Consider the following 19,122-nt stretch of genomic DNA (forward strand, 5'->3'; position numbering starts at 1 on the left):
AAGTGGCAAGTTGGATCCAAAATTGGCTCAGAGGCAGGAAGCAAAGGGTAATGATTGATGGGTGCTTTTGTGACTGGAAGGATATTTCCAGTGGAGTTTAGCAGAGCTCAATATTAGGTCCCTTGATTTTTGTGGTATATATCAATGATTTAGACTTGAATGTAGGGGGGTATGATTAAGAAGTTTGCAGATAATACTAAGATTGTCTGTGTGGTTAATAATGAAGAAGTAAACTGTAGACTGCAGGAAGATAGCAATCAACTGGTGAGGTGGGCAGAACAGTGGCAAATGGAATTCAATCTGCAGAAGTGAGGTAATCCATTTTGGGAGGGCTAACAAGGCAAAGGAATGCACATTAAATGGTAGGACACTGAGAAGTGTAGAGGAACAAAGTGACATTGGAGTGCATTTCCACAGATCCCTAAAGGTAGGCGGCCACGTAGATAAGATGGTTAAGAAGGCATACGAATACTTGCTTTTATTAGCCAAGGCTTGGAATACAAGAGCAAGGAGGTTATGCTTGAACTGTATAAAACACTGGTTAGGCCGCAGCTGGAGTACAGTGTGCAGTTCTGGTCACATTACAGGAAAGATGTGATTGCACTGGAGAGGGTACAGAGGAGATTTACAAGAATGTTGCCTGGACTGGAGAATTTTGGCTATGAGGAAAGATTGGATAGGCTGGGTCTGTTTTCTTTGGAACAGAGGAGGCTGAGGGGAGACCTGATTGAGGTGTATAAAATTATGAGGGGCCTGGATAGAGTGGATAGGAAGGACCTGTTTCGCTTGGCAGAGGGGACAACAACCAGGGGGCATAGATTTAAAGTAATTGGGGGGAGGTTTAGAGGAGCTATGAGGGGAAATCTCTTCACCCAGAGGGTGGTGGGTGTCTGGAACTCACTGCCTGAAAGTGTGGTAGAGGCAGAAACCCACACCACATTTAAAAAATACTTGGATGTGCACTTGAAGTGCCGTAACCTGCAGGGCTACCGACCAAGAGCTGGAAAGTCAGATTAGGCTGGATAGCTCTTGGTCGGCCGGCGCGGACACGACGGGCTGAAATGGTCTACCAACGTGCTGTGAATTTCTATGATTCTATGAAAAAGAAATACAGGTTGAACCTCCCTTATCTGGAACCATTCCTGGCCACCGGGTGGCGCATGCGCAGAACTCCGACATGAACAAATTGAAGTCCTTCCTCGCTGCCAACTCCCACAATCTCTGGCCTGTCACCGTGATTCACCCCACCCCCATGATCTCCCTGCCGCACTCCCAACCCCAAGCTAGCCCGGCCTGATATCCCCTTGCTCAGTAGCTGTATCATCCAATTTAACGTGACCATCCCTCGTCCGGAAAAATGCCTTATCCAGAACAGGCCAGGGTTCCGGATAAGGGAGGTTCTACCTGTAGTTAAATATTCTATAGGCGCAAAAGGAGAATTAGATAGTGATAGGGCTACTAAGGGATGAGCAAGGTAAACTCACAAGATGATACTGAAATGGAAAGGATATTGAACAGATACTTTGCCCTAGTTTTCACTGACGAGGATATCAGAGAAAATACAAAGTATTACACAGTAGTCACAGCACAGAAACAGGCCATTCGGTCCCAACAGGTCCATGCCGTTGTTTATGCTCCACACCAGCCTCCTCCCAGCCCTCTTCATCTCACCCTTTCAACATATCCTTCTATTCCTTTCTCCGTCATCTGTTTATTCAGCGTCCCTTTAAATGCATTGATACTATTCGCCTCAACCACTCCTTCTGGTAGCGAGTTCCACATTCTCACCACTCTCTGGTAAAGATGTTTCTCCTGAATTCCCTATTGGATTTATTAGTGACTATCGTATATTGATGGCCCCTAGTTCTGGTCTCTCCCACAAGTGGAACCATCTTCTCTACGCCTACCCTATCAAACCCTTTCATAATCTCAAAGACCTCTATCACCCCTGAGAAAAGAGCCCCAGCCTGTTCAATCTTTCCTGATATGTATAACTTCTCAGTTCTGGTATCATTCTAGAAAATATTTTTTGCACCTTCTCTAGTGCTTCTATGCCCTTTTATAATATGGAGACCATTACATGCCCAACCTGCAGATTTATTCATGTGTTTCTGTATCTTGTCGCAGTCTTCCTCTGTATAAAAATTTTGAAATTGTACTTCAAATTTCCCGAGTCCAAATAATTTATGTAAATAGTGAAGTGTTCCCAGCACCGATCCTTGTGGAACACCACATCCCACCTTAGTAATTATCATTAAACCCTACTCTCTGTTTTCTAACCTTTTGGTTTAGTCATTCATGGGATGTGGGCAAAGCCATCCCTAAATGCCCTTGAGAAGGTGCTGGTGAGCCACATTCTTGAACCGCTGCAGTCCGTGTGGTGAAGGTACTCTTACTGTGCTGTTAGGGAGTGAGTTCCAGGATTTTGACCCAGAGATGATGAAGGAATGGCCGATATATTTCCGAGCTGGGATGGGTGTGACTTGGAGGGGAACTTGGAGGTGATGGTGTTCCCAAGTGCCTGCTGATGTTGCCTTTTTAGGTGGTAGAGGTGATAGGTTTGGGAGCAGCTATCAAAGCCTTGGCGAGTTACTGCAGTGCATCTTGTAGATGGTACACACTGCAGCCACGGTGTGCCGGTGGTGGAGGGAGTGAATGTTTAAGGTAGTGGATGGGGTGCCAGTCAAGCAGATTGCTTTGTCCTGAATGGTGTTGAGCTTCTTATTGTTGGAACTGCACTCAACCAGGCAAGTGGAGAGTATTCCATCACACTCCTGACTTAGAAACATAGAAATTTACAGCGCAGAAGGAGGCCATTTCGGCCCATCATGTTCACGCCGGCCAACAAAGAGGCGCACGGCCCTTGGTCAGCAACCCTAAAGGTTACATATAAACCTATGAACAATGACGGAAAGGCCAAAGAGCACCCAGCCCAACCAGTCCGCCTCACACAATTGCGACACCGAATTATACTGAAACATTCTACACTCTACCCCAACCGGAGCCATGTGATCTCCTGGGAGAGGCAAAAACCAGTTAAAAACCCACGCCAATTTAGGGAGAAAAAATCTGGGAAAATTCCTCTCCGACCTATCCAGGCGATTGAAACTAGTCCAGGAGATCACCCTGGCCGTATTCGATTCCCTGCAGTATTTACCATTCATCATCATCATAGGCGGTCCCTCGAACGAGGATGACTTGCTTCCACACCAAAAGGAATGAGTTCATAGATGTTCCAACCCTGAACTCCAGGGGTGGAACTGCACTCAACCAGGCAAGTCGATTAATGTGCAAAGTTAAAGCACATGGGATTAGGGGTAGTGTGCTGACGTGGATTGAGAACTGGTTGTCAGACAGGAAGCAAAGAGTAGGAGTAAATGGGTACTTTTCAGAATGGCAGGCAGTGACTAGTGGGGTACCACAAGGTTCTGTGCTGGGGCCCCAGCTGTTTACATTGTACATTAATGATTTAGACAAGGGGATTAAATGTAGTATCTCCAAATTTGCGGATGACACTAAGTTGGGTGGCAGTGTGAGCTGTGAGGAGGATGCTATGAGGCTGCAGAGTGACTTGGATAGGTTAGGTGAATGGGCAAATGCATGGCAGATGAAGTATAATGTGGATAAATGTGAGGTTATCCACTTTGGTGTTAAAAACAGAGAGACAGACTATTATCTGAATGGTGACAGATTAGGAAAAGGGGAGGTGCAACAAGACCCGGGTGTCATGGTACATCAGTCATTGAAGGTTGGCATGCAGGTACAGCAGGCGGTTAAGAAAGCAAATGGCATGTTGGCCTTCATAGCGAGGGGATTTGAGTACAGGGGCAGGGAGGTGTTGCTACAGTTGTACAGGGCCTTGGTGAGGCCACACCTGAAGTATTGTGTACAGTTTTGGTCTCCTAACTTGAGGAAGGACATTCTTGCTATTGAGGGAGTGCAGCGAAGATTCACCAGACTGATTCCCGGGATGGTGGGACTGACCTATCAAGAAAGACTGGATCAACTGGGCTTGTATTCACTGGAGTTCAGAAGAATGAGAGGGGACCTCATAGAAACGTTTAAAATTCTGACGGGTTTAGACAGGTTAGATGCAGGAAGAATGTTCCCAATGTTGGGGAAGTCCAGAACCAGGGGTCACAGTCTAAGGATAAGGGGTAAGCCATTTAGGACCGAGATGAGGAGAAACTTCTTCACCCAGAGAGTGGTGAACCTGTGGAATTCTCTACCACAGAAAGTAGTTGAGGCCAATTCACTAAATATATTCAAAAGGGAGTTAGATGAAGTCCTGACTACTCGGGGGATCAAGGGGTATGGCGAGAAAGCAGGAAGGGGGTACTGAAGTTGCATGTTCAGCCATGAACTCATTGAATGGCGGTGCAGGCTAGAAGGGCCGAATGGCCTGCTCCTGCACCTATTTTCTATGTTTCTATGCCTGTGCGTGGATTTTTTTAACGTGTGGTGGCCGTTGCAAACCAGCCATCACACGGGCTTGACAGAGCTAGGCCTTTATTCAGTGGCAAGGGTTAACCAGGACGACTGGAGACCAGCTTTGCTGTACAGACCTAGTGCGCATACATATCACAGTATGGGTTGGCCCGAGCTGCCCCTGGGCCCTCGGCTCTTCTGGGCCCCACACCCTCATTTGCCGCACCTCCGCCACGATCTCTCGCCGCTCCTCCGCCACAAACATGTGTTCACAACAATGAGAGAGATAGGGGCAACATAATAGGAAGTCAAAGGATCTTTCTTCTATGTCCCCGTTCCCCATTACTAGTCCAGTAACATAATAATATACTGACAATAATATACTGACATCTACCCAGCAGCTGTTTCACATGATCATGTCTGCAATTGGTACAGTAAGTGTCACATTCACTTTTCCCACTTTCAGAGGTGGAGGACTGAGCTTTGGAATTGCACTGCAATCGCCATTTTAGGGTGTGAACATTGTGGGGGATGGGGGCAGGGAAGTAAGTCTGTCAATGCAGAAGCTTCATTATCTTAAAGGGGAGTGTCTGGCAGGCAGGACTTGGAGTTCGTCACTGTGAAATTAACTTTGTTTTCCCCCACCATACAGAACCAATGCTTCAAGCTGCGCTGGATTGTGACCTTGCCATTCGATTCTTGCAAAAAGCTCCGGACTTAAATCTCAAATATTATGGGATTCAGGCTCTAGAGATTGCTCTGAGGTACGGCACAGTACAGCACTCCACCTGTACCTGATAAATTTAACTCAGAATTGCTTTACGATTAACTGGATATAAATTGCCCAATAATCTTGCACATTTCCGTGTCCGCTGTGTGCAGTTTTGTTTTTTTGTAACAGAGTTTGCAAGTGTTCCTATCTCAAAGCAGCTACAAGTTTTATTCAAAACAAAATGCTTTACATAGAAACATAGAACATGCGGACCTTTCGACTCCAGGACCCGAGTTCAAATCCAGCCCAGATTGATGGGATGAAAGTTTGTCTACTAGCTGCAAGGATACTGCATAAAATTAGTTTTGAGTGGTCACGGTCTCATTCCTGGTGGGCACAGGCCTTCAGAACAAAGCTCCCCCTAATTGCCAGTCTCACCTCAGAGGCCACAGGATGGCTATAAGTGGCACACTGAAGCATTGGCTTGGAGTGGAGTTTGGGGTTGATACTGAGTACAATAAACTTTAAAAGGAAAGGATTTGCATTTATATAGCGCCTTCCAACACCTCAAGATGCTTGAAACACTGCCAGTGAAGTATTGTTGGAAGTGTAGCCACTGTTGTAATATAGGGAAATATGGCTATGGCAGACAATTTGCGCACAGCAAGATCCCACAAACAGTAATGAGATAATGGTCAATCATTTGTCTTTTAGTGATGTTGGTCGATTGATAAATATTGACCAGGACACTGGGAGCACTTCCCTGCTCTTCAAATAGTGCCATGGAGAAGAGAGAAGGAATTAAAAACTAATCTTTACCTGACCTGGGCATGCTTGATGCTGACACCCAAAATCTGCAGTGTCCAAGATTTTTGTCTTTGTGGGCCATATTAGTGCATATCATGTAACTCTCAGGCTTCATCGAAAGTTGAAGTTAAAATTTGATGAGTTTGATATAATGCTCCTCTGACTTCACTCCCCTTCTGTCCTCTCTTAACCTCTCCCTCCATTTCTATCCATATTCACGGGCACCCCCTCAAAACTTGTTATCTTGCGCAGCCCCTCTAAACTAATTTACAGTGCACTTCTTTCTAAATTTTCAAAAGGCCTTCGTTAAGGTACTTACCATTATATCTGCGCCGTCCAACAAAAGGTCATCCAGTCTAATCCCAATTACCAGCTCTAGGTCCGTAACCCTGCAGGTTACGGCACTTTTAAGTGCCCATTCAAACATCTCTTAAGTGGTGAGGGTTTCTGCATCCAGTTCCAGATCCCCACAACCCTCTGCATAAAGAAGCCCCCTCCCCCCGCTCAAATCCACTCTAAACCTTCCAACAACCACCTTAAAACTATGCCCCCTCATAATAGACCCCTCCACCAATGGAAATAGGCCCTGACTATCCACTATATCCAGGCCCCTCAATATTTTGTACACCTCAATGAGGTCTCATTGTGCCTTGTAGATGGTGAAAAGGCTTTGGGGAATCAGGGGGTGAGACATTCAGTGCAGAATACCCAGCCTCTGACCTGTTCTTGTAGCCACAGCATTAATGGGCTGGTCAATGGTGACCCCACCCCCTCAGGATGTTAATGGTGGGGGATTTGACGATGCTGTTGAATGTCAAGGGGCAGTGGTTCGAATCTCTCTTGTTGCAGATAGTCATTGCCTGGCACTTGCTTGGTACAAATGTGACTTGCCACTTATCAGCCCAAGCCTGAATGTCGTCCAGGTCTTGCTGCATGTGGGGCACTGACTGCTGCTTATTCTGCTCGCAACAGTATCCTGGAGATGAATCTTTAATTCGTGGAGACTGCAGAACAACCCGACCCAGATACCACCAGGAAGGTTGGAGCCTGGCTATGTCACTGTGAGGTGTTGCATAACCTGTTACCTGCTTGTGGCTTCACCCTGGATGAAAAATCTCCAATTCTACTATCCAAAGTCAAAAGCAAGAACAAAGTATGTGGATTAAGGGAAATACTGTGGGACTTCACAGAATTATACAGTGCAGGAGGAAGCCATTCGACCCATCGTGCTTGTGCCAGCTCTTTGAAAGAGCGATTCAATTAGTTCCACTTTTCCTGCTCTTTCTACATTTTTCCTTTTCAAATATATATCCAATTCCCCATTGAAATTGACTGAATCAGCTTCCACCTGTGTAATGTAGCACAGCATTTTAGTGTTACATGAACCTGATGCATCCCCTCCGCCTCTGAGCTGGCCCCAATTGAGAAGTGATCACTTGGGAGAATAAAAAATTCTATGAATATCGACCCCTGTGGGACCCCACTATATACTTTCTGAAAAACATCCATTCACCACTACTCTTTGTCTCTTATCATGTAGCCAATTATGTCCCCAAGTTAACATCATCCCTTTGACACCATGTGCTTCTATTTTCTGAATAAATCTGTTGTGTTACTTTATCAAATTGCTTTTGAAAGTCCACATACACATCTACTGCCCGACCTTCATCAATCCTCGTTGTTACTGCAAAGAAATCTCATCACTGCAACCATTCTGGTAAATCTCCCTAGCACCCTCTCTTAGGCCTTGACATCCTTCCTAAAGTGTGTCACTCCGAATTGAACGCAGACTTCTACAGTATGGAGGGCACAAGCATGGCACTGACTCTTGCTACCTTCTAGATTTTATGGTATGCCAAACGCTCAACAGAGATAACACAATTTGGAGATAAAATTTTAATACTGGTTCAAACAGCAGAATATTTGTATTTTCAGTCCCGGAATGTGAGCATCGTTATTCTTATTCCCCTTGAGAAGGTGGTGGTGAGCAGCCTTCTTGAACTGCTGCAGTCCCTGTGGTGAAGGTCCTCCCACAGTGCCGTTAGAGAGGGAGATCCAGGAGTTTGACCCAGCAATGATGAAGCAATAGCCGATATCTGTTCAAGTCGGCATGACGTGTGACTTGGAGGAAACCGTGTGCCTGCTGCCCTCATTCACTGAAGTTCAGGCAAATATAACCCTCCAGGCAATAACAACTTGCATTTATATAGCACTTTTAATGGAGTAAAACATTCCACGGCACTTCACAGGGAATGTTAGCAAACAAAATTTGACACCGAGCCACATAAGGAAATAGTAGGACAGTGACCTAAAGCTTAATCAAACAGGTAGGTTTTAAGGAGCATCTTAAAGGAGAGGCAAAGAGGTTTAGGGAGGGAATTCCAGAGCTTGGGGCCCAGGCAGCTGAAGGCACAGCCACCAATGGTAGAGCGATGCAAATCGGGGATAGTCAAGAGGCCAGAATTGGAGGAGAGCAAACATCTCTTGGCAGGGGGGGGGGGGGGGGGGGCCAGGGGGCAGGGGGCAGGAGGCCATGGAGGGATTTGACCATGAGGATAGGAATTTTAAAATCGAGGTGTTGTTGGACCGGGAGCCAATATAGGTCAGCAAGCACAGGGTGATGAGTGAACAGGACTTGATGCAAGTTAGGACACAGGGAGCTTTGGATAAGCTGAAGTTTGCAAAGGGTGGAAGATGGGAGGCCGGCTAGGAGAGCGTTGGAATAGTCGAGTTGAGAGTTAACAAGGGCACGGATGAGGGTTTCAGCAGCAGATGAGCGGAGGCAGAAGATTACAGGATCAGTGTTGAGGTTTGGACATGCGATCCAACTGCTGTCCTTTAAATTCATGGACCATTTTGCAATAGTCCAGGGCATTGCACCAACACTTGATATACATGCAACAACGTGCCAGGATAGGAAAAGGTACAAATGTGTTAGGATCCTAGTGTGTCGTTAGGAAAACCCTAAAGGTGAGAAAGAACATAATGGAAGAGAACATAGCAACAGGAGTAGGCCATTCAGTCCCTCAAGCCTCTTCCATCATGTAATTGGATCATGGCTGATCTGTATCTTAACCATCTTCCCGCCTTGGTTCCATAACCCTTAATTCCCCAACTTTTCAATTGACCCCGGGAACAGCTTTTGGTGGGGGGGGGGGGGGGGGAGTTCCAGATTACCACGGCTAGCTTTAAATGTTAAGGTTATGCCCCTTGTTCTGGACCAGAGGGAGTCGGTCGGGTCTATGGAGCAGAACTGTGAGAGTGACGAGGTCCTGGGGAATGTGACAGGGACAGCAGAGTCCAGGAAAGAAGATTAGAACACAATAGGTTAGCAGCTTATCACTAAGGATAAGGAGGATTGTGGGTTATCGGGGAGAGGGAGAGGCAGTTCAGCATGTGCCAGAGACAGCTCTGCAGAAGAAGCCAGAGCAAGGTCAGGCTGGGATGCTAATGAGCAGATTAATTTATTTTAGTAATGTTGGTTGAAGGATAAATATTAGCCAAGACAGCGGGGAAGAACTCCCTGCTCTTCTATGAAATAGTGGCTGTAGGATCTTTTATGTCTACCCGAGGGGGCAGGTGTGGTTTAACATCTCATCCGAAAGACGGATGGTGTAGCTATTACCTTAAGAACCAAGTCCCAACATCTATACTGCAGAACTGGACATGCTACGAGAGTTACATCATATTTAATGACCAAAAGTAGCCATGTTATAAAAAGGGTATGAAAGTAGAATGCAAGGTGTCTTCAGTGCGGTACTTCTGACGATCAACAGCCTGGATCGGTAACGCTCCTGGTCCCCGATGGGTATCCTACTTGTCAGTATAAGAGACACATTTGTTTGCTTGTAATCATATGTACATTCAATAGATTTGAAAGTTAACCTGTGCAGAGTCCGAGCCTTTCATGGACTGGAGCAGCTGTCCCAATTGATAACAGTCCAACGCATGCTAGGACAGAATTGGAGAGCAAGAAGCAGCGTTTCAGGCTGTGGATCGGGCAGCAGATTCCCCTGTATGTGTGTGGTCCACGTTATTGTGGATATCTGAACGGAATATATGGAATTAAGGACAGTAAAGTAAACAGGATATATGAAAATGTATAAGCCATGGAAGAATAGCTGGGAGAATGTCAGATTGCAAATAGTGCAACATCAGCATAGCTAACAGTCTTTCTCAAGGTTTCAAGTCACTAACTCCTGCCAATGACATCTAATTGTAACATAAAATAAATCTGCAGAATTGCAAGGTCTCAGTTAGTAGTCACACCATTAGATTGAAACATTTAGAGGCAATGCTTGAGCTTTCAAGAAGAACATCTCATATAGATTGACGAATGAGTGGCTGAGTTAGACTGTCAATCCATCTGTATTTTGTTGTCTGATTTCAAAACTGTATAACTGTTAACGCTTTACGATGTAACTTCACCTATCCGTAGGGAGTGTGTACGCTCTATCCAGAGAGTATATCTTCTGTCTGATAGGTCTTACTGGCCGGTAATAAAGACTGCTTTGTTCAAAGCACAAGAGGTATTCGACTCAGTAATTTTACTGAACCAGATTGAGGTAAAAGAATCCACGAATTTACACTCCCAGCTATTCTTCCATGGCTTATACATTTTCATATATCCCGTTTACTTTACTGTCCTTAATTCCATATATTCCGTTCAGATATCCACATCCCTCCTTTTATCATTCTATGATAACATTTAGAATCATTCTAGGAGTATTGCATTCATCCGTTCGCACTCCCTTTCCAGAATCATATTATTGTTGAGTAGTTCTCTAGTTTGTTGGATCATAACGCGGGAACCCTTGACCACAAGAGGGTCTGCTAACCTTGTCATTGCTTTACAGCAGAGGTTAAGGCAACCAACAATCAAACAGCAGGTAATTATTACGATGAGAACAATTGCCCCATGTATTAGATAGGATCTCCAAGATCCACCCAGAAACCAATCAAACCTGCTAAGTTCTTTTGCTGGTGTGGATAACTTCTTCACCTCCCTCCTTATGTGATCGGCAAGGTGGGTTATGTTTTCTGAACTATCAGGAATGTAAGTGCAACATTCAGATCCTATCAGGGCACACGTTCCCCCTTTCTCAACTAACAGGTAATCGAGGGCCATTCGGTTTTGTAATGCTACGGTCCTTATCGCTACCATTTCAGCTGTGATGCCCTCCAGAGCCTCAGCAGTGCGGTTAGCTACCTGTTCCAATATCGTTTCTTTGAATCCATCTAACAGTCTCAGTTAGGGTCAGTGGAACGGTGCGCAAAGGAATTCCCCCTTTGGAATGTATAGGGATATGTGAACACACCCAGCATTTAGTGAAGTGCCCTTTTTCCGCATAAACGTAAGATATATACAAAAAGGTGTTTACATGGAGCTCTCGCCTTTGTCTTCCTTCCCGTGCGCCAAAACTGTCATATATCAACACTATTATGCAGACAGTGGCATACAGACACAGTCTCATCTTATGGCTCAGGATTCAGATAAATAGTCCAATTATTTTGCTGATTAAAAGAGTTCAGTTTTCCCGTCTCTCTTCTCAGGTCACCGTCGGTGTAGCTGGCTGTCTATCACTACGGGTAAAAGTTCAAACTGGTCCACGTTCCAATTTAGGATGCCAACGGCCTTGTTCAGCTATGGAGAAGAGGAAGTCTGGAACAGAAACAGGAGTTAGAATAACCAGTAAAATAGGTTCGTTAGAGGGTGGTGAGCTTGCAGTGGTGCAGGTGAACCCAGGCACCCCTCCCCTCAACCTTGGCTGCAGTGGGGGTAGTGAGTGACACCTAAAAAGGCCCCTCCCATTGTGGCTCTAATCCCTTCCGAATCCATACTTCCCTGGTGCCACGAGGGACAATGCGGGTAAAACTGGGAGGTCGAGGTGAGCATCTTGAACCTGGTTGTGAACTAGTCGCAGAGCCTGAGTCAGAGAAAGAACATAGGTGGTCATCAGTCTAGCTGAGATCTCATATCTAGGAACAATTTCCCTCATTAACACCTTAACAACAGTCTGAGTCTTATTGCCCAGGTTAGGGTAGGCTTCAATCCATCTGCCAAACACATCTACTATTACTAACACATATTTGTAACACTGAACTTTTTGCAACTCAATGTAGTCCAACTGAAATGTCTCAAAGGGACCTTCGGGTAGGGGCGTTTTACCCCAATCACAGGGGACTCCCTTCCCTGGATTATGTTGCTGGCCAACCAGGCAACGACTATTGGTTTCTGGGTGAGCGCCTGGAGTCTAGGGTGCCCCCAAGTAGCCAAAAGCGTATCACTTGTTGCCCTTGCTCCACAATGAGTAGCAAAATGCAGACATTCTGTAACCCATGAGGCCAACTCGTCAGACATGCAAGTCTGTTCCGCAGGAGTGGTCCAGAGTTTAGAAACATTGTCATAAGTACATGCATAATATTTCCACAACAGTTTATCTTTTTCAGGAGCGTCCTCCTGTGCTTTTATAACATCTTGGATGGTTGGCATTGGTTTTTCCGAGGCTAACTTATCCTTCGCAGGATTTTTAGTCTGACTCATAATTTTGGGCACTACCATCTGTTGGTCACGAGAGGCCTGTTTGGCCTCTTGGTCAGGACAACAATTCCCTATATCAACCAGAGATTTTCCGGTAATGTGGGCAGTACATTTGACAATGGCAATGCGTTTGGGGAACATGAGGGCTTGCAACAAATCAGATACTAGCTGTTTATGAGATATCTCATTCCCCTGTGAGGTTAGGAATCCCCTATTTTTCCATAATTGTCCGAAATCATGGGCCACCCCAAAGGCATACCTAGAGTCGGTATAGATATTGACTTTGAGATCGGCGGTTTCAAAAGCGGCAGATTCCAAGACCTGATTCTCCTGGTTTACTATGGCGTATCCTGAGATTCGTGTATCTTCTGGATTAATAGAAGTACTTCCGTCAACATACATAAACAATCATGACTGGGTTCTTCCTCATCTTGGGTTGGCTCAGTAAGAATACAGTCTGGATCTTCCATTGGTACATCAACTAAATCTTCCCTGACTGATGTGGCCTCTTAAATTAAAGATAAGCAATCATGACTGGGTTCTTCCTCATCTTGGGGTGGCTCAGTAAGAATACAGGCCGGATTAATTGCAGTACAGTGCCGAAAGGTCAGTTGAGGATTGCCTGTGATTTCAGTGGGTTCTGTCGGATAGAGGGCCAGTCCACATTGCCCTGCGCTGGGATCTCAATCGGATCAATGGGAGTATAACCCACTTGGGAGGGGTTCTCTGCCCACACATGAGGATCCACATAGTCAGGTATGTCCGAGCCAGTATGATGCTGTAGAGTCGTTAAGACCTTCTCGGGGTCCCCATGAAATTGGACTGTTCGGCCATGTTTTACGATTTGCACATCCCGGCTGGTAGGGTCAGCCTCATCTATGGCCTTGCGTACCATAACTCCCAAATCTTTAGCATGGTGAGGGGCTAATACTTCACGAGCAATATGCGGTGCCATTGTTAGGGGCTGTTTCCACAGATTCTTATCCACTTCCACAAAATCTGCCTCTCTTTCCAGTCCAGTCACTCTAGCCCTTAATAGAATTCCCTTCACTTCCCCTTCGTGATCCTGATAAAAGTTCTGCAGGTCCTGATTCTTTCCACTGGGATCGTATGCTAGGGTCACGTGATAAGGTGCCTGCGGCAGGTCCAGAGACCACCACTGAGGGGTTCTAGTGGTATAATACTGCCGCTTAAGGGTTTCCTGTTTTACAATAATCCCATCATCTCCACACTCCAAATGCAACTGGAATTTGCAAAGGAGGTCTCTAGCCATCAAGTTACAGTCCAGATTGGTTGTGATAACAACTCGATGTTCCACCGATTCTTCCTGGTAACCCATTTTAACCGGTTCTGACACTGGGAATGTCGAGATTTGTCCCAGGAATCCTGAAAGTTCCTGTGTTTCAGTAGAGGCAGGGAGTTTAAGCTTTGATTGTACAGAAGACATGAAGGCTCCCGTATCTATCAAAAAGGGTTGCCACTCATTCAGAATGGGTTCGTCGTCCGGGGAGGATCCCTGCACAATCAAGCTGTGTAGGCAATTGGGGGACAATTGACCAAAGGGGTTGTTTCTGGGAGAAGTTAGTGTAAGATCCTCCTCTCCCCCCTTGCCCCCCTCCTCTTCCTTTTCCATGCTGACGGTAGGGGCAATTTTTATTCCAATGTCCTTCCTGCCCACAATTAAAACAGTCAATTCCTCTTACCCAGTCCCGGCCTCTTCCCATACCATGCCGGGGACAATAGGGAGGTTTATTAGCAGGGCTCGGGCCGTTTGGTTGTTTAGTATAACCGTATCCTTGCTTATCCATCCAATCCTGTATGCAACACTACGGTTCTATTGATCCTTCCTCCCAAGATGGCTCTTCCTTTCTAGTCACGTATTCAGTCTTGACCCGGGTTGGGGGCGCACCTCCCTCCTCCCCTTTCTTTTCCTGCCAATAATATCTAACTGTCCTCTCCATCTGTCCGGATAGCGTGAGCAATCAAATAGTTGTTTGAAGATCACAGACATTTATAGAGAGGTGGTCTGCAGCTTGTTGTGCATCAGGGTTTGGCATTGGTCTGACAGGGAATTGGTGTTGGGACTTTGGGATCTTGGAAATCATTTCTAGGTCGGAGGATGTTTCGGAGCTGTCTGACTGCTTGACAGTTCTGCGTCTCGATCGGCGGGGGTGTTTGCTATGTCTTTCACAACTTGGACTGGTAGATTGACTAGAAGATTTACGGGACTGTTTGTGATGTCGAGATATAGTTCTGCCCTTTCGAGTGTGAGATCTGGTCCTTTCGGCTATATTGCTTGTAAACTGGGGATCCGAATCGCTATCAGAGGATGAGGAGTCAGTTCGGGTTTGGTGGTCTGGGGTTATTTTTAACTCCTCTTGTTACCGGAGTGTTAGGTGGAGGGTGTTGGGAAGAGGACTGGAGCAAGAGGCCAGGGGGTGCGGGAGGCGCCGTTGGGCGCTGAGTCAGTGGCCACTCATCAATTTCATCATCAGCCTCGGCTAACACAATGCCAGCCATTTTAACTTGTAGTTGATCAATACCTTTCTCAGAGGTCCCAGAGGATCTCTTAGCAAGTTTCTCGTGCGCACATTCTTTCTTTAAGACGTCTACAGTTTTAACATGTGTTCCCTCTGTCAATGAAAGTCCTAATTTGATAGCATTTGTTTGCCAACTTGACAGAAGTGATGCATCTTTTAATTTCTGACAATAATGTCGCCAGGTTGCAATTAAATTTTTATCCCCTTTTCCTCGTCCCCTTCTCCAAATTAATCCCGTATGCTTTTTTTTTTTGCTACCTCTACGCTTCTAATGCCACCTAGAGGCCACTGGTCATCCCCTAATAATTTATTCAGGGCTCCTGATAATTTTCTAAAGTCTTCAGCTCTTTCAGGGAATTCCTCACATAGCTTTTGTAGCGGACTATCCGCATCCGTGGTTTTATCTAACTGATTACCCATTTTCACGCTGCTCCTCGTATTACTGTGTCGCTACACGTTCGTGTCGTCGTGCAATTTAAACAAACTTAAAAATAGACACAGACTTTACAGAAACTAACACTGACTTTAACTAACTCCAAATAACCAAACTTTACTGATGCTAACACTGACCCGCGTCGCCGCGCGATTCGCGTCGCCGCGCGATTTAGGATACTAAAACTCCCATGTCGCCTCGCAGTTCACGTCGCCGCGCAATCCGCGTTGCCTCGCAGTTCACGTCGCCGCGCAATCCGCGTCGACCCGTGGCTCGCGTCGCCGCGCGAGTTAAGATACTTAAAACTTTACTTAAAACTCTAAACACTTAAGACTTACTGACATTAGCACTGACTTTCGCGATTCGCGTTGCTGCGCCTCTACGTCACTACGCGTTGGCGTCACTGCGCGTCTACGTCACTGCGCGTTTACGTACTGCGCGTCTACGTCACTGCGCGTTCGCTTTACTGCGCGTTCGCTTCGGCCCTTCTCCTCTCGGTCGCGCCGCTGCGCGTCTCGCGTTGTTTGTGAGTCTGCGCCGCTGCGCGTTCGCGTCAGCCCTACCTTCTGAGTTGCTGCGGGGTTTTTTAAAAAAAATTCAATCAGAGCCTAGACGGGCCAAGTGATATACATGGTCGACGTCGTACCTGAGTTGAACACCTATCCTCTATTTAAATCCCCATTTTATTCCCTGTGAGCCTAATTTTCTAAAATCTTATGAGCCTTAATTAATTTCTTTTAGTCTCCAAATTTCCCTATCCTTTCGCGTTACTGCGCAGTTTAAATCCAATCAATGAAAGCCCTAATTTTTTTTACTGCAGTGGAATTTTTTCATAATTTAAAATCTCAGAACATTTTTTTCTTTCAGCACCTATTTAGTACGTTACTTTTTTTTAATGACTAGAGAGAAGTCTGGCACGTAGGCTGTGGACTGCTTTTCATTATCTCAATTGTTCCAGCCTCAAGGTCGTGTTATTTAATATAATTTTTTTTTTAAATCCTTTTGAATCCATCTCAGTTGTTTTGCTGTGCCTTCTCTGAATGTTTTCTTTCAACAAGTTTTTCTTTTTTTTTAACCACCGGGACCAAGTAATTTTTTCTTTTTTTTCAACAAACCTATCCTTTGTGCATTTCCTGGCTCCGTAACTTATCATCCGAATATACGTAATTCAATAAGGTTCACACTCTTAAACTTCCCACATACAGGACAACACTACGAAGGGTTAAAACAAACTTTCATTCTGTTTGAGATAAAACAAACCACAACTCCCCGGCTTTTGTTACAGTAAAAATCACAGAAGCATTTCTCATTTAAACAGACATTCACAAGAGTCTCTTTTCTTTCCTATTAATTTTTGGATCCATGATTGATCATCTATCCCTATCTAGCTCTAACTATAACCTATCTTTCCAAGTCGCCGCTTGGTTTGCGTCATCGCGCAATTTCCCTATCTCTATCCCTATTCTAAGTTTGAAAGGTATTCACCAGATTGTCCTGGATCTCGTTCAGACACTACCTGAGAACCAGCGAGTGGCTAAACTTTCCTCAGACTTTTGAAACCGGGGGAAACTGGAGTAGTATTGAAATCATACTCACTCCAGTGGCCATTTTCCCCTCGTCTCGTCCAAGGCTAGTCTGGCTCTTAATTCGAAAGTTTTCGGCAGTCGTATGTTGAGATCCCACTTCTGACACCAAATGTAAATTCCTGGATTCTTTTACCTCAATCTGGTTCAGTAAAATTACTGAGTCGAATACCTCTTGTGCTTTGAACAAAGCAGTCTTTATTACCGGCCAGTAAGACCTATCAGACAGAAGATATACTCTCTGGATAGAGCGTACACACTCCCTACGGATAGGTGAAGTTACATCGTAAAGCGTTAACAGTTATACAGTTTAGAAATCAGATAACAAAATACAGATGGATTGACAGTCTAACTCAGCCACTCATTCGTCAATCTATATGAGATGTTCTTCTTGAAAGCTCAAGCATTGCCTCTAAATGTTTCAATCTAATGGTGTGACTACTAACTGAGACCTTGCAATTCTGCAGATTTATTTTATGTTACAATTAGATGTCATTGGCAGGATTAGTGACTTGAAACCTTGAGAAAGACTGTTAGCTATGCTGATGTTGCACTATTTGCAATCTGACATTCTCCCAGCTATTCTTCCATGGCTTATACATTTTCATATATCCCGTTTACTTTACTGTCCTTAATTCCATATATTCCGTTCAGATATCCACATTATGACTGGCCTCTTCCTGTCAGACCTCCCCTATAATGTGAAACATAGAAGAGCTCGCTCATTCAGCTGGGCACAGGGTGACATTCGCCCTTTTCAGGAGTGACGGCCAAGTGTAAGAACATTGCAGCACTGTGTGAAAGCAGATAAAAGCTCCCCATGGTGAGCATTTCCCCACTTCACCTCCAAGCTCACCCTCTCCCACTGGTTCTCCTGTGCTCGCTGATCTAAATTGGCTCCCGGTCCGGCAACGCCTCCAATTCAAAGTTCTCTTCCCAGTGCTCAAATCTCTGCATGACCACGACCCTCCCTATCTGCTCCAGCCCTATAATCCTCAACATCTCTAATTCTGGCCTCTTGTGAGTCCCCGATTTCCATCACCCCACCATTGACGGCCGTGCCTTCGGCTGCCTGGGCGTGAAGCTCTGGAATTCCCTCCCTGAAGCTCTCCGCCTTCCTCTCCTCCTTTAAAGTACCTCTTTGATTAAGCTTTTGCTCACATCCCAATATCTCCCTCCTCATGTGGCTCAGTGTCAATTTTTGTCCGATTTACACTCCTGGGAAGCGCCTTGGAACGGCTGTACTACGTTAAAGGTGCTATGTAAATGCAAGTACTTGTTGCCTGCCCACAATCTGCTCTGCCTCCTCTTTACAGGTGCTCAGTGTTCCCAGCATTACTGCTGCTCTCCCAATTGTAATTCTGTGACACTGGTCGTAGAACAGCTTTTCCCTGGGAGGGAGGGAGGGAGGGAGAACAATGTGAAGGGAGCATGTGAGGGGCAGGGACACTTTCCCTCCACAGGAGGGGCCTGCATCTGATGATGACATGTGGAGGTACCTCGCCATTTTAAACAATTGTGCTTAAAGACTGGCAGTGGCCCTTGTGGCAGGCTAGAAGTGCAGAGTAATTAAAATTGAAGCAGTGGTGGCCTGTGTAATGTAGTATTGTAGTGTAAGATGAACCTGATGCATTCCATACACCTCTAAACTGGCCCCCTCTGAAGCTAACGGAATGAGACGCAGTTAAGAAATGATCATTTAGGAGACTAAAAATCAGGCCTGGTGAGGCCATCTCATCACTAAAGGTAGTGACACAGGTTAATAAGGCCAAAAATAGCAAACAAAGCACTGGGGTTCATTTCTAGAGGGATAGAATTAAAAAGCAGAGACATTATGTTAACCTTGTATAGAACCTTGGAGCACTGTGCACAGTTCTGGTCTCCATATTATAAATAGGATGTAGAGGCACTGGATAAGGAGCAAAACAGATTTACGAGAATGATACCAGAATGGAGAGGTTATACCCATCAGGAAAGATAAAAAGTCTGACACTCTTCTCTAGGAAAGAGACTGAGGGGAGACCCAATACAGGTCTTTATGAAAGGGTTTGATAGGGTAGACAGAGAATTTGTTTCCA

The 19,122-nt window shown here is 45.5% G+C and overlaps 1 protein-coding gene across 3 annotated transcripts in view; it reads right to left on the bottom strand.

Annotated features, from left to right (window-relative positions):
* The window catches only part of LOC139240385 (uncharacterized), a 54,913-nt gene that overhangs the window by 26,216 nt on the left and 9,575 nt on the right, over positions 1-19,122 (bottom strand). Inside the window, exon 4 of one of the 3 annotated variants that reach the window (XM_070868876.1) lies at positions 7,829-11,609. The exons of the other annotated variants lie outside the window; for them this stretch is intronic. The gene's annotated coding sequence lies outside the window, so the exon portion shown is untranslated. Of the gene's footprint in view, positions 1-7,828; positions 11,610-19,122 lie in introns of those variants that run through there. 3 annotated transcript variants of the gene reach the window in all.

The sequence above is a fragment of the Pristiophorus japonicus genome, chromosome 31, assembly GCF_044704955.1.
Source record: "Pristiophorus japonicus isolate sPriJap1 chromosome 31, sPriJap1.hap1, whole genome shotgun sequence".
Classification (NCBI taxonomy): domain Eukaryota; kingdom Metazoa; phylum Chordata; class Chondrichthyes; family Pristiophoridae; genus Pristiophorus; species Pristiophorus japonicus.